Source organism: Pseudorca crassidens, chromosome 3 (assembly GCF_039906515.1).
Source record: "Pseudorca crassidens isolate mPseCra1 chromosome 3, mPseCra1.hap1, whole genome shotgun sequence".
In the NCBI taxonomy this organism is placed as follows: Eukaryota; Metazoa; Chordata; class Mammalia; order Artiodactyla; family Delphinidae; genus Pseudorca; species Pseudorca crassidens.
This window is the reverse complement of record NC_090298.1, coordinates 44950873-44970911: the sequence shown is the minus strand read 5'-3', so window position 1 is coordinate 44970911 and position 20039 is coordinate 44950873.

Sequence of the window (20039 nt, the reverse complement as noted above, 5' to 3'; positions counted from 1 at the left end):
TGAGCAGTTAAAGAATAAGTGTGGAAAGTGAGCTGACCAGTAAGGAGAGGATTCAGTAGGCACTTCACGAGTCCATGGCTTGTCCCTTTGGATAAGGGGTAAGGGGTGGACGTGATATGCCCAGCCAGAGAAAGGATGCACATTATCTTAAACCTCTTTATGACAGGATGTTTAGCTTTACCGAGTTCTGCAGATGTGAATTCCCTAACCAGACTGCATATTTTCTTAGGTCAAAAATCATACTTCATTTTACACTTGATGCTCACTCCCCCAGGATCATCTCAAAGTACTGAGCATATAGTAGACTTCAATACATCTTTACTGAATGGTCAAATACTAAGTAGGCTGGCCCTCATACTTTCAGTCCATTGAAAGAAGACTTCCTGAAAAGAAAGAATTTGAGGAGCCATTTGAGCAACAAGTACAAGATGGTGAGTTTACACAAAGGGGGTTGTTTCTGGGCAAAGATATGCACTGGAAAAGGTCAGTTTATAACTAATTTCTCAATTTGCTTTCTAGTTTTGTTTTAAAAGAATTGCATAAAGTTAAGAAGAAGAAGAGGAAGGAAAGAAGAGGAAGAAGAAAAATGCCCTAAAAGCCCTGGGAGAAGCCCAGAGACAGATGGGGGTGGGCACTCCTGAGAGAGCAGGAGACCTCACTTCCCCTTCTGTGGGAAATGGGGACCATTGCAGCTGACTGTAGAATGAGGCAGCAGGACCATCACCTGCTCTACAACCCAAGTCTGATTCACATGAGCAAGGATCAAGACTTGCTCAGTTATCAGTCTCCACCCCATGTTTCTCTAGTTTTGACAAAATGCATGCAGTCAGTATTCATAGAGTTTGTAGGACTCACCACTTTGCTAGGCCCAAATGCTGGAGAGTAACGGGACATAGCAAGATAAACTAGAATAGATATCTGTTCCCAATGACTTTACATCCTGAGGGATAGAAAACACACGAAAGTGATTATATAGAAAAGAATACTATACATAGAAGAGATTGACTCAAACACCAAAAAAGTTACACCTTTGTTAACTAAAAGGCTGATCAGAAAGGAAGAAGAAAAGTAAAAGATTTTTCGTAGGATGTAAGTCTGAGAAATGTCCTGAAAGAAACGAAGGAACTGGCTTGGCCAGGGTACGACGATCATTTCAACTTAGGGATGGGGGAACAATCTGAGGAGGAGTTGGACAAAAATAGACAAGATATATCTATCACTTAGAAATTGTGTTCCAAACCCACCAACACTGTATTATTGAGCATATTTTGGGATTTATTGTTCTCTCATATAAAAGATATCCAAAGGGGGCTGATACAGGTCTGTTATGGTGCTCCTTGATGTCATCAGAGACCCACACTCTTCTGAATTTTCCCTTTCACTATCCTTGACCCTCATATTCTTATGTTCTCAAGATGGCTGCCAAAGCTCCAGCCATCATGTCCATGTTTCAGACGAAAGGAAAAGCTAGAGTAAATAAGCACATGCTTCTCATTTGAGGCGCTTCCCCAACAACTTCCGTTTATACCTCATTGGCTAGAATTCTGTCACATGGCTACCCCCTACCTGCAAGGAAAGCTAAAGGTATATGCTGTTCTGCTGGGCACTCCGCTACTCTCCAAAGAGTCAAATATTTATGAGTAAGGACTAGTTCTAGAGCTCAATAAAAAGTCATATCAAAAGTATTCTCCACAAAAGATGAACAGTGCATGTAAACAACTAACCCTGTCGTTTGTGGCCTACGTGAGACTTTGAAGAGGGGGTTGAAGACAAAGTGACAATTGTTGCTCTTGCAAAGTAAGCTGGTTTTGAAGAGACAGATTAAAAGCTTGTCAAAGAGCTCTTAGAAAACCTCATGCCGAGGAATTGCAAAGTGCAGAACTTGTTCCACTGGATGTGCAATGTCAATCACTGTGGAAACGTGTTCAGGACCAGCAGAGCACACAATAGCACCTGGCAGTCAGTGGCTCATATGAAACATGACACTGTGATCACAGTCTCCTTTAGGAACATCAACATCCCAATGTCTCTCTTAAGACCTTCAAGCTCCCTTGTGTTGACATTTGGTACATTTTCGAACTGTCCTCACGGGATTCTGACTTCCCATCAGTTGAGTTTAAAATGTAAGTCACGAAATTCTCACACACCATTTTGTAAAAAGTATTTGGTTGTATCTTTAGGAATATAAATGTAATTCTTTTAAACTTGGGTTGAAAATATTGATTTAAGACATAAATATGTTCTCTGAAGTTTAGAAAACCAAGAGGTATTCTACCAAGGCAATGTTCACCCGGGAGATGTTCTGCAGAGTATGCCTATGACTACATCATGTGCATCCCAAGAGTCCAGCAGGAAATAAACACAGCAGGTAACAGGGTACCCACGTAGCTTAAAGCCACTGAGGGCGCCACTCATACTATGATCTATAATAATTGCACCCCTGGGGCACAACCTCATAGACCAGCCTGCAAATACCACCCACATAATGGTCCTGGTAACAAATGTCTATGGAAGAGGATGCCTCTCTACAATTTCCACATGGCAATAACTGAAAACAACTGTAATACTTTACTCTTATTAAGTGTTTTACAATTTAAAATATCTTTAACATATGAACCAATCTGGATCATTCTTCTTTTTAACAGAAGAAGAAACAATTTCATGAAAATTTAGTGACTTACACAGAGCCACACACCTCCTAAGAGGCAGAATCCATGTCCAGAGTGATATACCTATGTGTATTCAGACTGTACCTGACGGGCAGGATTGAGTCTCTCTCAAAGTTACTGAGCTCATGACATTCTAAATTTATTTTTACTGATATGGCTGGTGAGTGCTAAGAGATTAGAAATTGTTTTTTCTTCCTCTGGTTTATATAAATGATACAACAGCCTTAGACGCTATAAAATTATTAGTTTGTTTAACTGTATGGTTAAAAAAAAAAACAACAAACCTACTTTCAGCCCCTCTCATATCCAAAACTCAAACAAAACAAAATCCTTAGTTTAAATTTATGATATGTGAAAGGCACCAGACTTGGAGTCAAGAAGCCTGGATGTGTTCCTAACTCTGTAACTAACAAATGTTTTCACCGCTAGGATCCTCCATTCCCCCTCTGTAAAATGAGGGCATTAGAGCCTCAATACCCTTGTAAGCTTTACATCCCAAGATTCAATGCTGGCCTGGTTAAAAACCTACTCAAGCTTACTAAAAGGTGTTGGACATTCCAAAAGTTAAGGTCCATGACACGGTAAGGAACAATGCCAGAAAAACATGGCTTGCCCATGTGACAAGACGGCCTCTATAAATAGGAATCCCAGAATATCTGTTCATAAGACTAGCGGCTGGTAGCTCTCAGCTGCCTGGAGCTGCTATAGATTTAGAAGAAACTTCTTCGTTTGGCTCTTGTCCTGTACTTCTAAAAATCCAGTAGCTAATTTAAGATTTAGTACTAATAGACCACTGTTTTATGCAGCTTAGTACACTGACAAGCTTGTAGAATGAGGTTTATTGCCTGCGCATCGTCAGTTCGTGACTTCCAGAAGAAACTGTGGGAGTGAGTCCTGCTCTGTCTCCTACTTAGCCCCCCTCATAAAAACCTGGAACTGTATTTTAAAATAGGGCAGCAAACTGTACTCTCTTAGCTTGGGCCGGCCTGGGTCTGGAAACCTGCTGGGAGAACAGAAAGAGAAGAAACTCAACTTTCCTGTCAGCTTCTCCCCACCCCACGCCCAAATTTGCAGGGTTGTAAGAAGAAAGGGAAGAAAGAGAAGATCCGGGAAGACCCAGTTGACTTGGTCAATGTTGATGTTCTTGGTCGTCTGACGGAGGACCAAAGCCAACTTTTTACCTTGGGGAAACATTTGTGGATTCCTCAGAGGTCCATGATGATCTCCTTTAGCTGACCGGTTGCTACGTCCCTCACATCAGCTCCTGCCTTAGCAGTAAATCCTAGAGCCTCAGACTCTGGACCCTCAGTGCCTTGCAGAACCCACCGCAGGAGGCTCCAACCTAATTCCCTTTCATGGCCCCCATTTGGCCAGAGGAAGGTCACACATTGTTGGCAAATGTTAAATATGCAACCCTCGTTCTTGCCCTGCATGCATGCGTGGCTTCAGCCAGTCTTTCATTTCCAAACTACCTTCCGCAGAGGACCAGCATGCACCCCCAAATCCACACATCAAGCTTTCTGATCGGCCGCCTTACAGCCCCTCTCGCCAGCCTGAAGTGAGAGGGAAGCACCCCATATTCTGTTGCTGCTGGGAGCAGGGGTACACTCCCCACACAGACGATTCACCAAAGATACACCCTCTCTTGGCTTTTTAAACATCAACTCTTCTTACCCTCAAAGTGCATATTGGGCTTTGCAACCATGTAAACAACTTGACAAATGTTCGCAAATATTCTTCCACCCCTCAAAATATTTCTATGAACATATAATCAATCAAACATTGCTTTCCTATAAGTATAAATCCCTAAAGTTTTTCATTTCCTCCTTCTCATGGGCCCTTCCTCTTTTGTGACGTGTGCTTACCCTCATTCATTTACTTTCCTCACCCCTTCCATTCTTAATTGCTTCAGTGTCTCTGTTGCCCCAGAGGCCTGATCCAAAGAAGTATATAGGCAAAAGTTAGGAAGAACTTCAGAGTTCACCGAATTCAACTGGTTAGATTAAAAACAGTAAAACCAAGACCAGAAAGAATTTGCCCAAAGTGAAAAAACTAGTTAGCACCAAAATTACCTCCATCCCAAATGAATGATTCTCTCCTTATTGCTTCTCTAAAAACAAAAACAAAAACAAAAATCAATCTTGAAAACTTAACATGAGTTCCCCAGAGAAGATCCAATCAATACCAGACATGGAAATGGGTACACACTTGAGTCTCTGTATTCCCTAATCTCTCCTCTCCTCTTCCTCTCTAAGTCCTCAGGTTCCCTCCATCCCATTCTGTCCTCATTGCTAAGGAGACACCAAACTGTTTTTGTGTTACCTGAAGCCCTTATTTCACCAGATAGATAAGTTCATGTGACATATACCACTCCAAGAAAATATTTTACCTCGATCTTCTCTAAGCCTCTCTGAAAGGATCTGGAAGAGCTAGAATCATGACCAGAGCCTATGTTAAAAATCTATTTGCAGCATACTGACAGGAGAGACATCTACCTTTAAAACTCTCTTGGACCACTTCTCTCTATAGCTGGCACTGTCAGTCACAACATTCTCCCATACCACCGTGCTACTCTCTCATCAACCAAAGCTCCCCTCTTACTTACCACCAAAATGACCTGTCCAAAACCTAACCCGTGATGTACCACTTTCTTCTATTATCCTGTAGAAAATAATGACAAATCATACTGTTTAATCATATAGTCCACCTAGCACCCACAAGGAAGACTTTTGCTCACCACTTCTTCCAGGGCCATCCCTGTCATGGGATGAAGTACAGCAGCGGTCTGTTTTCACTTGCACCTACATACCAAGCTGCCCAGCTGTGGCCCAAGCTTGGCCGTTTTTATCCCCCAACAGCTGGTCAGAAGGGAAGCCCCCATGAAGTCTTAGATGTGAGCTAAGGGCAGTGGTACAAACACAGTGAATCACAGAAGGGCCTGGGTCACCTGCTCATGTTCACTTGCGTCCTCTGTCCCTGCTTGTGCCCATCCCAGATGCACCACTTCTATCTCACGGTGGAGTGCTGAATTTATTACTTGGTGGGTCCATCAGAGCCCAACTCAGGATGGGCAGCTGGATGACACAGTCACTAGATGTCCCATGCGCAGTCGTTGCTTCTCTACTGGGGCCTTGTAGCATGTCAGAGCTGTATTATGAAGAGTAAATACTCTTTACTGCAGACGGCAGGGGCTAGGTCTAGAACCCTGGGCCTTTGTTGCTGCACACCCTACACATCTTTCTCCCCGCAGAGCTCTCTAACACCCGAGAGTCTGCGGTGCACGAGGTCAAGGTGGCAGGGCTGCTGGCATCACGCACTGCACCTGCTGCAGAGCCCTTTTCTTCTCTGGGCCCCGCTCAGATCTGGAAGCCTCTGTATCAGTCACAGGCCACTTCTGTGCTCCTGAACTTGGAACATGTCACCTCCAGAACCCAAAGAGACCTGTCGGATGTTGTGCCTCCTTCTTAGTGGTGGGAGGCATGAGTTGTGATCATTTGGCCTTTATTTTGAAGAGCTGTCTTATCAAAGACACCCATGGCCCCTTGAAAACTAGAGCAAAACAGAAGAGGGAGGGCACAGGGCCTGATAGGATGCAGGCATCCACACTTGCCATCAAGTCATTCAATCACAGAGAAGCTCAGTCACAGAAGTAGGACCGTCATTCTGATCCCCATCACACAGCATCCACAAACACACTTTGAAACCCTTCCCCCATCCATTAAAGGAAGCCGGCACACCACCCCTCCTGCCCCATGATGGCCACAGAAGTGCTCTGTGTTCTCACATGAGCTAAGCAGGATCCAGGGACAACGGAAGTCTCACCACCCTGAAACAGCCCCCGATCCCAGACCACCTGTGCCTCCTATCTGAGTACGCCTCGTCCCACGCCCCCTACACCATAAAACCAGAGGCAGGAGGGCCAAGGGCCATGGAAGGGAATGAGGAAGACTTTATGAATTCAGACTGCGTTTAATGTTTTGACGGTTTATGACTGCATGAAGCTGAAGAAGGAAAGAACTCTAATTCTTAAGCTATGGGTGTCTGGTCCTGCCTGAGAGTCTGATGCTTGGTTTGTGTACTGTTATTTCTGTGGTTACTTTAAAAAGAGGAATACCTTTATCTAGGCTGGGATTTCATATGAAACCATATGTGAAGAAACCTAGAAAGTGCCCATATCATCTGTGGTTAAAGGAGGAAGGGAAGGGGGAAGATGATAGAGAATGATCCCAAATCCTACACCGACCTCACAGACCTTGCTTATATAAGGACGCTTGTCCCAGTCTAGCAGCTGAAGCCGGGAATAGTCCTTCCTTCCCTACCTCTCCATGGTTGCCAGGCAGCTGGGGAATCGCCCTCCTGTGCACCCCGCACAGGTTCTGCTCTTCCTCGCACCTCTAGCCAAGTTAGCATCGGCGCTTCCTGTTCGTCCAGCACCGCTTGAGGGAAGGGTCTGTCATATTGAGGCGGTGGAGGGAGACAGCCCTCCACGTAAGGCTACCCCCCCTCTTCCTCTCCAGACCCCAGGGCTCAGCCCTTACTTCCTCCTTACTGCCTCCTTCGTTGTGGCTGTGCATTCATATTTAAGCTCTGCCTCTATAGAGAGTAATATTGATGCTTTGCCCAGCTCCCTTGAGACACCTTTATACTGATTTTTGTGAGGTGGAGGGGTTTTGGGGCAAAGCCACTCTGCAAGAGACTCTGCCTGAGATCACACCCTTGCTTCACTCCCTCCCCCTCCTGGCCTGCTGCCCCAGCTCCTTCATTCTCCCATGGACGCAAGTCCTTCATGAGCCAATTGCATACAAGTACATGTTCCAGGAGCTGCTTCTGGGGGGAACCCATCCTATGACAGATTCTAAAGCCTTGCTCTTAATTCCAATGTTATACTTCCAGAAGAGTCTAGCCCTGTCACTGCACAGAGTGCCAATATAGTAGGTACCTAATATATGTTTGATAAATATATGTTTTGCAATAAATTTTAAGAAATGACAAGTCGTTTGAATAGAGGAGATGGGAGCCCATTTTCTCTTTTATGTAGATATTTGATGTTGATACATAAAACACGTGACAACCATTTGTCAGAGAATTTCGAAAATTATTAGCTTCCGAATAGGAAGATATAATCTGAAATTGTCTGTCAAAACAGTTTGTTACCAAATGAAAATGAGAGTAATAAATGGCAAGTTAAAAGTTGGCAGACAGATAAATTCTAAAGTATCTGAATAGCACATCAGAAAGTTAAAACTGGTCCCATCTTAATAAACGGCACAACAGTGAGCATTCCCACTAATGTCCTAAATTTCTGAAATTTCTGAGAAATTTTTAAAAACGCACCCTCTTTGGTTCTCTGAATTTTGTACCAACACACACATACATCCATATATATTCACTTTCTCTTCATTATGACATCACACACAGTAGGAAAAAAAAGTACTTGAGAGTTTACAGAGGTTATTTAGGCTTGATTTAAATGCATTCTCAGTAGCTATCCAGAACTTGCCTGGGCCCACTCCAGGCACTTAAAAAAAAAATGCTGGTCAGCTTTAGCCGTGATTTGAGAGATATCAAGTGGTCAAATGGGCAGGAATGAGCCTCAAGCAAGCTTAGGTTATCCTTGGAAAAGGGACAGAAACAATATGCTGCTTTTTCCCAGAGAGAGAGAGAGAGTCAAATTTATAGAATGGACCCTAAGCACCTAATGAATAGCTTCTGTAGTGGTAGCCTGGAAATAAAATGTCTGCACTCCAAAGAGGATTACTGAACAGTAGAGTCAGGAAACGCAGAAGTTATGATCTCCCATGTTTCTGGTGGGCCTGAGAGGGCTGTGATCTCTGGGCCTACAGCACCCCTTATTCCCACCTCCACTAAAACAGCTGCTACGATCAGGGCAGAGCTTTATCACCTTTGTTGCTGGGAGGTAAGCCCTCCTGCACCTGTGCCCCATCCTCAGGTGCTGTTTCCAAATCTACCTCAGCCTATTTCTGATGCCCAGCTTGAACCCTGAGGCCAGGCACATTCCCAGGTCCTCCCACCCATTGTGGGCCTTCAGTCTCTGGCCTCTGCCTGGGACTCCAGGCTGGCACCTGTGGCCTGCTATCTGGTCAGCATAACGGCCCATTCCCTCCGCTGCCAGTCTGGCACACATGACGATGATATGTTCCTCCTTTCTGCGCCGTCCCCTGTACGCCATCTTGTCCCATAGCCACCACAACCTGTTGCTAGTAAAATATGAGGGATCTTTATGGCTTTTAGGTGTGAAACACCTCTTCAACAAGGAACAACTGTTTTCAAGGAACAGACACTACACAAATTAGCTTAACCAAAAACAGTGGACTTTTCTGGAAGGACACAGGGTACTTCCTGGGATCCAGAGAAGGTACTATAGTAGAACCTCAGAAGAATTAGAATGAGTGAGAGGGACCGAGAGCAGTTTCGAGCTCCAGACTCATGGGCCTGAAGGGCTTTTACCTCATGTTCACTCTGCTGCCAACTTTCTGTGCTTTGGCAAACCTTAGTGAACCCAGACCCATCTTCATGTAGCTTCTCACCTCATGCACCTGACAAACACCAACTGAAGGCTGTGTGTCCCAGTTTCAGGTTCTCGAGAGAGCGGATTTGATGGGCCCAGCTGGGAAAAATAAGCCTTGGTGACAAGGGAAGGACAGATTAGCACCTGTGGCTGCTTCCTCTGGGGCTGTGGGAAACACGCTCCCTGGGGGTGGGAGGAGTGATGAGTATGTCAGCACACCTTATACTCCAGAGCCCTGGAGAGTGAGTCATCCTGGTCATCTGTTTTCCAGAGAGCTGAGATTTTGGAGAAGCTCCAAATTGTGCATTATTGTCATTACATTTATTGAAAATCTTTTAAACATGCATTTTAAACTTCCCTGCTTCCTGATCAGTACGCTGTGGGCAGCTAAACCCTCCTCTTATGACTCATCCATCCTTATCATCACCACGTACTGTACCTTCTGCAATACAGAGAGGGCCAGAGATCCTTTGGAGGGAGGCCGGCAGGGCTATTTTCACCCACAGAGAATGGCACAGGGTATTATGTTCGGGAGTTGCTTCTCATCAGCCGCTTCCTGTTGCTCTCAGTGTACCTATTTCTAAAAGCCCTTTTTCTCAGGTTTAATTTACTACTGTTACAATCCCTGTAGCTTTGCAAATTAAATCACCCAGACTATTTGTCACGATCCATCAGGTTGCAAGGAACAGCTGTGCACTCAGGTTCCTCAGTTAATGGAGGATGATATAAAAATTCAAAAAATACTGAAGAAGGCTCAGCATTCCCAAAGCCAGCTCTCATAGGGAACTAGGTTATTGTCCAGGGCACACAGCCCAGCTCTTCTGGCCCAGTTATCATATTCCCTACGGGGGAGGAAGAGTGGGAGTTCATAGAATATACGGGATGAAACTATGTGCCCCTTAGCACAGCCATCACCAGGTAAAAGAATTTGGAACGTGTTCTGATGCAGCCTACCATGACTGAATCACGTATTCTGTTGAATTTTAATGTGCGCACAAATTAGCTGAGGCTCTTATTACAGATTTGGATTCAGTAGGTGTGGGTGGGGCCTGAGTGTCTGTATGGCCCACAAGCTCACAGGTAGTGCCTAAGATGATCCACCCTGAGTAGGAAGGCTATTGGGCATGTTCAGTTGTGGCCCGTCAGTGATAGACACCACCTGTGTCCTGCATCCCTTACGTGAGGACCTAAGGAGGAGCTTCATCCTGGAGGAGGCTTCCTTGTCTTGCTACTACCAACCTGTTCCCTCTTTCCACCTTCTCTGTTTCTGCTTGTACATGACTTCTATTGCCCCATGTTTCCTGCTGACACTTTTCTGTGTGTGTGAATCTGGGCTTCTACCCTTTATGTCTCTATCCCTTTCTGAGTCTCACTTTTAAACTCCCCAACACACAGAATCTGACTGTCTGTTACTACCCAGTTTGGGCCATTCCATCTGAGTAGAGGTATCACACCAGACCACCTCAATAGCCATTGGTCCTCCGTGGATAGCTGCCTTTACCTCTGGTTCTGGTCTCTAAATAAGGTCTCACCAGATGTGGCCGACGCCAAGTAGCATTGTAGAAAGAGCTCAGGTTTAGAAGAGAGAAGGGCTGGCTTGGTAACTTAGCTATGTCACTTACTATGAGCCCTTAGGCAAGTTACTGGACATTGCTGGGTCTCTATTTATTCATTTACAAAATGGAGATAAAGTTATTATTGCAAGGAATAAAATAATATTCATATAAAGCACTGTGATGTTTTTTGATGTGTTAACTTGTTTAAACTGAACAACAGTTCCCAGTTATTCAGTTTTTGTTTGTTTGTTTGTTTGTTTTTTGCAGTACGCGGGCCTCTCACTGTTGTGGACTCTCCCGTTGCAGAGCACAGGCTCCAGACGCGCAGGCTCAGCAGCCATGGCTCACAGGCCCAGCCGCTCCACAGCATGTGGGATCCTCCCGGACCAGGGCACGAACCCGTGTCCCCTGCATCGGCAGGCGGACTCTCAACCACTGCGCCACCGGGAAAGAGCCCAGTTATTCAGTCATTTGATTGAATAATGTAGGTGCTGTTGTGAAGAGATTTCACAGATATCCCTTGTGGGCCTCAATCAGTTGGAAGGGAAATTATCCAGGGTATGTGGATTGAGAGGCTTTAAAAGAGAACTTAGGCTTTCGCTGGGGGAGGGAGGAGTAAGGAGGAGAGTGAAGGAAGAGGGAGACTCTTGCCTGTGGACAGCAGGCAGGGAAAGAGGGAGACCCCAAGCCTGCTCATGATCTTCCCTTCCTGACGACCTGCCCTGGGAACTCTGGGCTCAGTCGGCTTAGTCAGTCCTCACAATCCTGTAATCCAGTTCCTTGAAACAAATCCTTCGTGTGTGTATATATACATATATATACACATACATATATATACACATACATATATATACACATACATATATATACACATACATATATATACACATACATATATATACACATACATATATATATATATATATATATACACACTTTTTTTTAACATCTTTATTGGATTATATTTGCTTTACAGTGGTGTGTTAGTTTCTGCTGTATAACAAAGTGAATCAGCTATACGTATACACATATCTCCATATCCCCTCCCTCTTTTGTCTCCCTCCCACCCTCCCTGTCCCACCCCTCTAGGTGGTCACAAAGCACCGAGCTGAACTCCCTGTGCTATGCGGCTGCTTCCCACTAGCTATCTGTTTTACATTTGACAGTGTATACATAATGCTACTCTCTCACTTTGTCCCAGCTTACCCTTCCCCCTCCCCATGTCCTCAAGTCCATTCTCTACATCTGCGTCTTTATTCCTGTCTTGCCCCTAGGTTCATCAGAACCATTTATTTTTTTAGATTCCATATATATGTGTTAGCATACGGTATTTGTTTTTCTCTTTCTGACTTACTTCACTCTGTGTGACAGACTCTAGGTCCATCCACCTCACTACAAATAACTCAATTTCGTTCCTTTTTATGGCTGAGTAATATTCCATTGTATATATGTGCCACATCTTCTTTATGCATTCATCTGTCGATGGGCATTTAGGTTGCTTCCATGTCCTGGCTATTGTAACTAGAGCTGCAATGAACATTGTGCTACATGACTCTTTACTTTTATGTTTATTTTACTTCTTGGTTCTTAAGCATGTCTGGAATAGGCAAGTTTGTTAGAAAATAGCAATAGTTGATATTAAGAATTTTTTGAGAATTTCTGAGCTTATGTGTCAGTTATTTAATATTATTGAGATTACTCTGGATGAGTAGCTGTAAATGAAAAAAGGCACAATATTCTCTGTAATCCTACTTGACTCCACTGTGCCAAGCATCTCTTGTCTTCTCTTCACCAGCACTCCTATCTCCTTTCTTCTGGCAGTACACCCTGCAATGAGGGAATTAATTAGCTCTGTCACATCTCATATGGTTGGAAGAAGGATGTTAACAATGAGACTCCATGTGTGGCCACAAGGTAAGCACAAGACCTGATTCAAGCAATGATTCTATGGTATCTCCCTGGACAGGGGGGTACATGGTGGACACATGAATCCATAGAGTCAGATAAGAACTCTACCTTAAGATCATATATGGGACTTCCCTCGTGGCACAGTGGTTAAGAATCCACCTGCCAATGCGAGGGACACGGGTTCGAGCCCTGGTCTGGGAAGATCCCACATGTTGCAGAGCAACTAAGCCCATGCACCACAACTACTGAGCCTGCATTCTAGAGCCTGCGAGCCACAACTACTGAGCCTGTGCTCTAGAGTCCACAAGCCACAACTACTGAGCACACGTGCCACAACTACTTAAGCCCACGCACCTAGAGCCCATGCTCCACACCAGAAGAAGCCATCGCAATGAGAAGCCAGCACACCACAAGGAAGAGCAGCCCCCGCTCACCACAACTAGAGAAAGCCCGCGCACAGCAAGGAAGACCCAGTGTAGCCATAAATTAATTAATTAATTGTAAAAAAAAAAAGAGATCATCTATGGACCCGGAGAAAAACAGAATCTCTCTCCTAAATCATGAGCCATAAGCAAATGAGCTTATGATTACCTGAAACCAGTGCCTATATAACATACAGAGCTAATTTGAGGACAAAGGAAAAAAAATTGGAAAGCCGAGTTGAAAAGCAGAAATAACATGGTTCATTGACTTTAGCATTTGAGACCCAAGATCTAGCTATGCCTCAAACGGCACCATCCTTTCTTAGTTATCTACTGCTACATAACAATTTACCCGAAATCCTAGCAATTTAAAACAATAATGTGTTATTTCTCAAATTCCTGAGTGTCAGGAATCTGGGAGTAGCTTAGCTGGGTGGTTCTAGGCCAGGGTCTCCCGTGCAGCTGTAGTCCAGGTACAGGTCAGGCTACAGTCATCTTCAGGTCTGTCTGGGGCTGGAGGATCCACTTCAAAGATGGCTGTTGGCTGAAGGCTTCAATGCATTGCCAAGTGGGTGTTTCCACAGGGCTGCCCGAGTGTCCTCACAACATGACTCCCCCAGAGTGAGTGACCCAAGAGTGAGAGCAAACAAAAAGTTACAACATCCAAAGCTACACTCTGTTCTGCCACTGTATTCTATTAATTAGATGTGAGCCACTATATCCAGCCTTCAGTCAAGGAGAAGGGAATTAGGTTCCATGCGCACAAAGCATTTGTGGATATTTGAAACTAACAACTACCCCGGACTTCCAATTATATGACCCTACAATTTCCGTTTTCTCTTGAGCTAGACTGAATTGGATTTCTGTCACTTGCTGTCACCAGCTAGGGACTTCATCGCACTTATTCCTTGTCTAGCTATGACCTTGATTCCATATTCTCCTAAGTGGGGCTTTCTCCAGGTGATATGCCACCTGACGTACATGTTTCTTACCTTGTTTTCTTGTACTTAAACCCCAATGCTGATAACTGCCCAGAGGTCAGCTGCTCCAGGACTGAGGCCCTACTAACTCTACCCCGATTCCCAATGACTACTACCCACCTGGAACTGCGAGGATCAGTGCTCCTGATGCTTTCCTTTGGAATTCCTCTGTGCTGCCTGCCTGCCTATTATCATTTTCTATGTTCTCATGCTGCACCTTTCTACTACGTGGATTTCTTCTCTTCACTAACGATAAGGTCTGTGATTTCCCACTACCTTACTAGTGCCTACCTCTTCCTCGACCTTGCATGATTATTTTCAGATCATAGTCCTACAACTCTGGCCCATCTCTCTGCAGTTAACCCTTCCGTATCTGTTTGATTTATAAGATATATTATTCTACAATTCTTTTCATTAAAAAAATTGATATAACTTTACTTAACAAAACCTTGACTTAAGAACAAAGTGACAAACCACCTTGAAGTTACTGATAAAGTCCCACTGTGAAAGAGTTGCAGTGCTAAACGTTGGTATTAAGATCAAAACATATAAATGGCTACATGACTTTTAAATTTAAAAGTCTCATGAATAGGAACCAGAATACAATATAAAAAGTGACATTAATCAAACGATGTTAAAGCTGGAAACTCCAGACATTATTGTGTCTGATGTTTTCCAACCTGGGGCCAATGAATGTAGCAACAGCAATCATGAGATATGTTTTAATATTAAAAAAAAAGAATGGAAATATTTGCTCACAAGGAGGATATAAGACTGACTAAAATACCAGTGTCTTTTATCTTGCATGAAATTTTATTAAATCTGTAGAGTACTGTGTAGAACAAGAACAGAGTACCGATTCTCTATTAGTGATCACGTGTTTTGACTAGCTATATGTGATAGCTGGTTCACACTTGTTAACATGGTCATATGTAAGGAGATTTCAGGACCCAAACTGAACATATCTAGTGTACAATTGACCCTGGATTGGAAAACAGAATAAGAACAACAGTTAATAATCGGTAACAGTTAACAATACTAAGGTATGTCTGCACTTAAGCTTCATTTCTGAGATTGCATACACTCAGAGCCAACAATCTATAATTATTAAGACATACACACAGTGGTGAAAATTTCTTAAATGTTCCATAGAGAGCAAAATCACCTCCTGTTGAGAATGACACTTTATCCACATGATAAAATCTAAACTTCCATACTTGAAATGTGAACTATGTCTCTAACTGCTACTGACTGCAAGTCTTCTAAGAAAGACCTCAAAAAATCCTGGTTGGAATTCAGCCAAATGACTGGAATGACCAATAAGGAGGGAATTATCTACCTCTGGACTAAGAAAAATAGGTTGACAAGGAATTTATCAACACAGATTCAAACAACTCAATCTAAAGCTGTGATTAACAGGAAGAAGGGTAAAGCTGGTCAGGGCCTACATTCTGAAGGAAGCAGAAAAGTGGCTCTCAGACAGAGCCTACCTTATTAGGAAGCAATATAATGACGCTTCTCAGGATCACTCTTGGTCATCTTAGCTCAGCTCATGCTTTACGTGTCTCCAGTTTTCTCAGACGCCCGTCCCATTCCACACATGCCCTAAGTTATCTCATCTCCTTCAGTCATCTCAATAGCTACCTAGTGTTGATGAATTCCAATTTCAAATTTCCAGCTCAGATCTCTTCCCTGAGCTCCAAGTATACACCTTCAATTTCCAACTGGGCATTCCACTTGTAGATCCCACAGGTGCATCAAATCCACATACCTAAAACAACACTCAAGCCAGAGGTAGTTTAGCCAAAGCTTTGAAGTAGGACTGTGCTAGGATCACAGTGGTATCCAGGCAGGAACAGATCAGTGGGACTACAAGCTCGTTGTCCATGAACACCACAGTGTGTCTGTGACCTGCCTCCATGAAGTCATGGGTTCATTGTGTGTGGGTGGTTGGCCTGATAATAATGAACAGATATGGAATGGGCAGGATCATGTTCAGAAAGGTTCAAGTTAGCCATGGATGAAAAGGTTTCCGTTTTATCTCTTTAAAGAAAAAAAAAATCAGGAAAGGGACCTAGAAAAAATTGTACATTAAAATAATGGAGCTTCTGGGAAGATGGCGGAAGAGTACGACCCGGAGATCAGCTTCCTCCCCACAGATACACCAGAAATACACCTACACGTGGAATAACTCCTATAGAACACATACTGAACGCTGGCAGAAGACCTCAGACCTCCCAAAAGGCAAGAAACCCCCCACGTACCTGGGTAGGGCAAAAGAAAAAAGAATAAACAGAGACATAAGAATAGGGATGGGACCTGCACCAGTGGGAGGGGGCTCTGAAGAAGGAAAGGTTTCCACACACTAGAAGACCCTTCGCGGGCGGAGACTGCGAGTGGCGGGGGCGGGGGAAGCTTCAGAGCTGCGGAAGAGAGCACAGCAACAGGGTTGCGCAGAGAAAAGCGGTGAGATTCCCGCACAGAGGATCAGGGCCGACCGGCACTCACCAGCTTGAGAGGCTTCTCTGCTCACCCGCCGGGGCGGGCAGGGCTGGGAGTTGAGGCTCGGGCTTCAGTCGGAGCACCAGGAAAGGACTGGGGTTGGAGGCGTGAACACAGCCTGCAGGGGGTTGGTGCACCATGGCTAGCCGGGAGGGAGTCCGGAAGAGGCAATAGACTTTCTCTTCCCCCTTTGTTTCCTGGTGCAAGAGGAGAAGGGATTAAGAGCGCTGCTTGAAGGAGCTCCAGAGACAGGCGCCAGCCGAGGCTAAAAGCATGGACCCCAGAGACGGGCATGAGACGGTAAGGCTGCTGCTGCAGCCACCAAGAAGCCTGTGTGCGAGCACCGGTCACTCTCCACATCCCCCTTCCGGGGAGCCTGTGCAACCTGCCACTGCCAGGGTCCCGGAATCCAGGGACAACTCCCCCGGGAGAACGCACGGCGCGCCTCAGGCTGGTGCAACGTCACGCCGGCATCTGCCGCCGCAGGCTCACCCCGCATCCGCACCCTTCCCTCTCCCCGGCCTGAGTGAGCCAGAGCCCCCGAATCAGCGGATCCTTTAACCCGGTCCTGTCTGAGCGAAGAACAGACGCCCTCTGGCGACCTACACGCAGAGGCGGGGCCAAATCCAAAACTGAGCCCCTGGGAGCTGTGAGAACAAAGAAGAGAAAGGGAAATCTCCCCCAGCAGCCTCAGAAGCAGCGGATTAAAGCTCCACAATCAACTTGATGCACCCTGCATCTGTGGAATACCTGAATAGACAACGAATCATCCCAAATTGAGGAGGTGGACTTTGAGAGCAAGATTTATGATTTTTTTCCCCTTTTCCTCTTTCTATGAGTGTGTATGTGTATGCCTCTGTGTGAGATTTTGTCTGTATAGCTTTGGTTCCACCATTTGTCCTAGGGTTCTATCCTTCCTTTTTTCTTTAAAAAAATTTTTTTCTTAATAATTATTTTAATAACTTTATTTTATAGTACTTTATTTTCTTTCCTTCCTTCCTTCCTTCCCTCCCTCCCTCCCTCCCTCCTTTACACAACGAATCATCCCAAATTGAGGAGGTGGACGTTGAGAGCAAAATTTATGATTTTTTCCCCTTTTCCTCTTTTTGTGAATGTGTATGTGTATGCTTCTGTGTGAGATTTTGTCTGTATAGCTTTGCTTCCACCATTTGTCCTAGGGTTCTATCTGTCCATTTTGTTTGTTTTGGTTTCTCTTAATAATTATCTTTTTATTTTTAATAATTTTATTATATTTTATCTTTATTTTATTTTACTTTATCTTCTTTCTTTCTTTTTTTCCTTACTTCCCTCCTTCCTTCCTTCCTCCCTCCCTCCTTTCTTTCTTTCTTTCTTTCTACTTCTACTAATTCTTTCTTTCTACTTTTTCTCCCTTTTATTCTGAGCCATGTGGATGAAAGGCTCTTGGTGCTGCAGCCAGGAGTCAGTGCTGTGCCTCTGAGGTGGGAGAGCCAACTTCAGGACATTGGTCCACAAGAGACCTCCCAGCTCCACATAGTATCAAACGGCAAAAATTTCCCAGAGATCTCCATCTCAACGCCAGCACCCAGCTTCACTCAACGACCAGCAAGCTACAGTGCTGGACATCCTATGCCAAACAACTAGCAAGACAGGAACACAACCCCACCCATTAGCAGAGAGGCTGCCTAAAATCATAATAAGTCCACAGACACTCCAAAACACACCACCAGACGTGGACCTGCCCACCAGAAAGACAAGATCCAGCCTCATCCACCAGAACACAGGCACTAGTACCCTCCACCAGGAAGCCTACACAACCCACTGAAACAACCTTAGCCACTGGGGACAGACACCAAAAACAACGGGAACTACAAACCTGCAGCCTGCAAAAAGGAGACCCCAAACACAGTAAGATAAGCAAAATGAGAAGACAGAAAAGCACACAGCAGATGAAGGAGCAAGATAAAAACCCACCAAACCTAATGAATGAAGAGGAAATAGGCAGTCTACCTGAAAAAGATTTCAGAATACTGATAGTAAAGATGATCCAAAATCTTGGAAACAGAACGGACAAAATGCAAAAAACAATTAACAAGGACTTAGAAGAAATAAAGATGAAACAAACAACGATGAACAACACAATAAATGAAATTAAAAATACTCTAGATGGGATCAATAGGAGAAAAACTGAGGCAGAAGAACGGAGAAGTGACCTGCAAGATAAAATACTGGAAATAACTACTGCAGAGCAGAATAAAGAAAAAAGAATGAAAAGAATTGAGGACAGTCTCAGAGACCTCTGGGACAACATTAAACGCACCAACATTCGAATTATAGGGGTTCCAGAAGAAGAAAAGAAAAAGAAATGGACTGAGAAAATATTTAAAGAGATTATAGTTGAAAACTTCCCTAATATGGGAAAGGAAATAGTTAATCAGGTCCAGGAAGCACAGAGAGTCCCATACAGGATAAATCCAAGGAGAAATACACCAGGACACATATTAATCAAACTGTCAAAAATTAAATACAAAGAAAGCATATTAAAAGCAGCAAGGGAAAAACAACAAATAACACACAAGGAATCCCCAAAAGGTTAACAGTTGATCCTTCATCAGAAACTCTGCAAGCCAGAAGGGACTGGCAGGACATATTTAAAGTGATGAAGGAGAAAAACCTGCAACCAAGATTACTCTACCCAGAAAGGATCTCATTCAGATTTGATGGAGAAATTAAAACCTTTACAGACAAGCAAAAGCTGAGAGAGTTCAGCACCACCAAACCAGCTTTACAACTGCTAAAGGAACTTCTCTAGACAAGAAACACAAGAGAAGAAAAAGACCTACAACAACGAACCCAAAACAATTAAGAAAATGGGAATAGGAACATACATATTGATAATTACCTTAAATGTAAATGGTTTAAATGCTCCCATCAAAAGACACAGATTGGCTGAATGGATACAAAAAGAAGACCCATATATTTGTTGTCTACAAGAGACCCACTTCAGACCTAGAGACACATACAGACTGAAAGTAAGGGTATGGAAAAAGATATTTCATGCAAATGGAAACCAAAAGAAAGCTGGAGTAGCAATTCTCATACCATACAAAATAGACTTTAAAATAAAGACTAATAGAAGAGACAAACAAGGACACTACATAATGATCAAGGGATCGATCCAAGAAGAAGATATAACAATGGTAAATATTTATGCACCCATCATAGGAGCACCTCAATACATAAGGCAAATACTAATAGCCATAAAAGGGGAAATTGACAGTAACACATTCATAGTAGGGGACTTTAACACCCCACTTTCACCAATGGACAGATCATCCAAAATGAAAATAAATAAGGAAGCACAAGCTTTACATGATACATTAAACAAGATGGACTTAATTGATATTTGTAGCACATTCCATCCAAAAACAACAGAATACACATTTTTCTCAAGTGCTCATGGAACATTCTCCAGGATAGATCATATCTTGGGT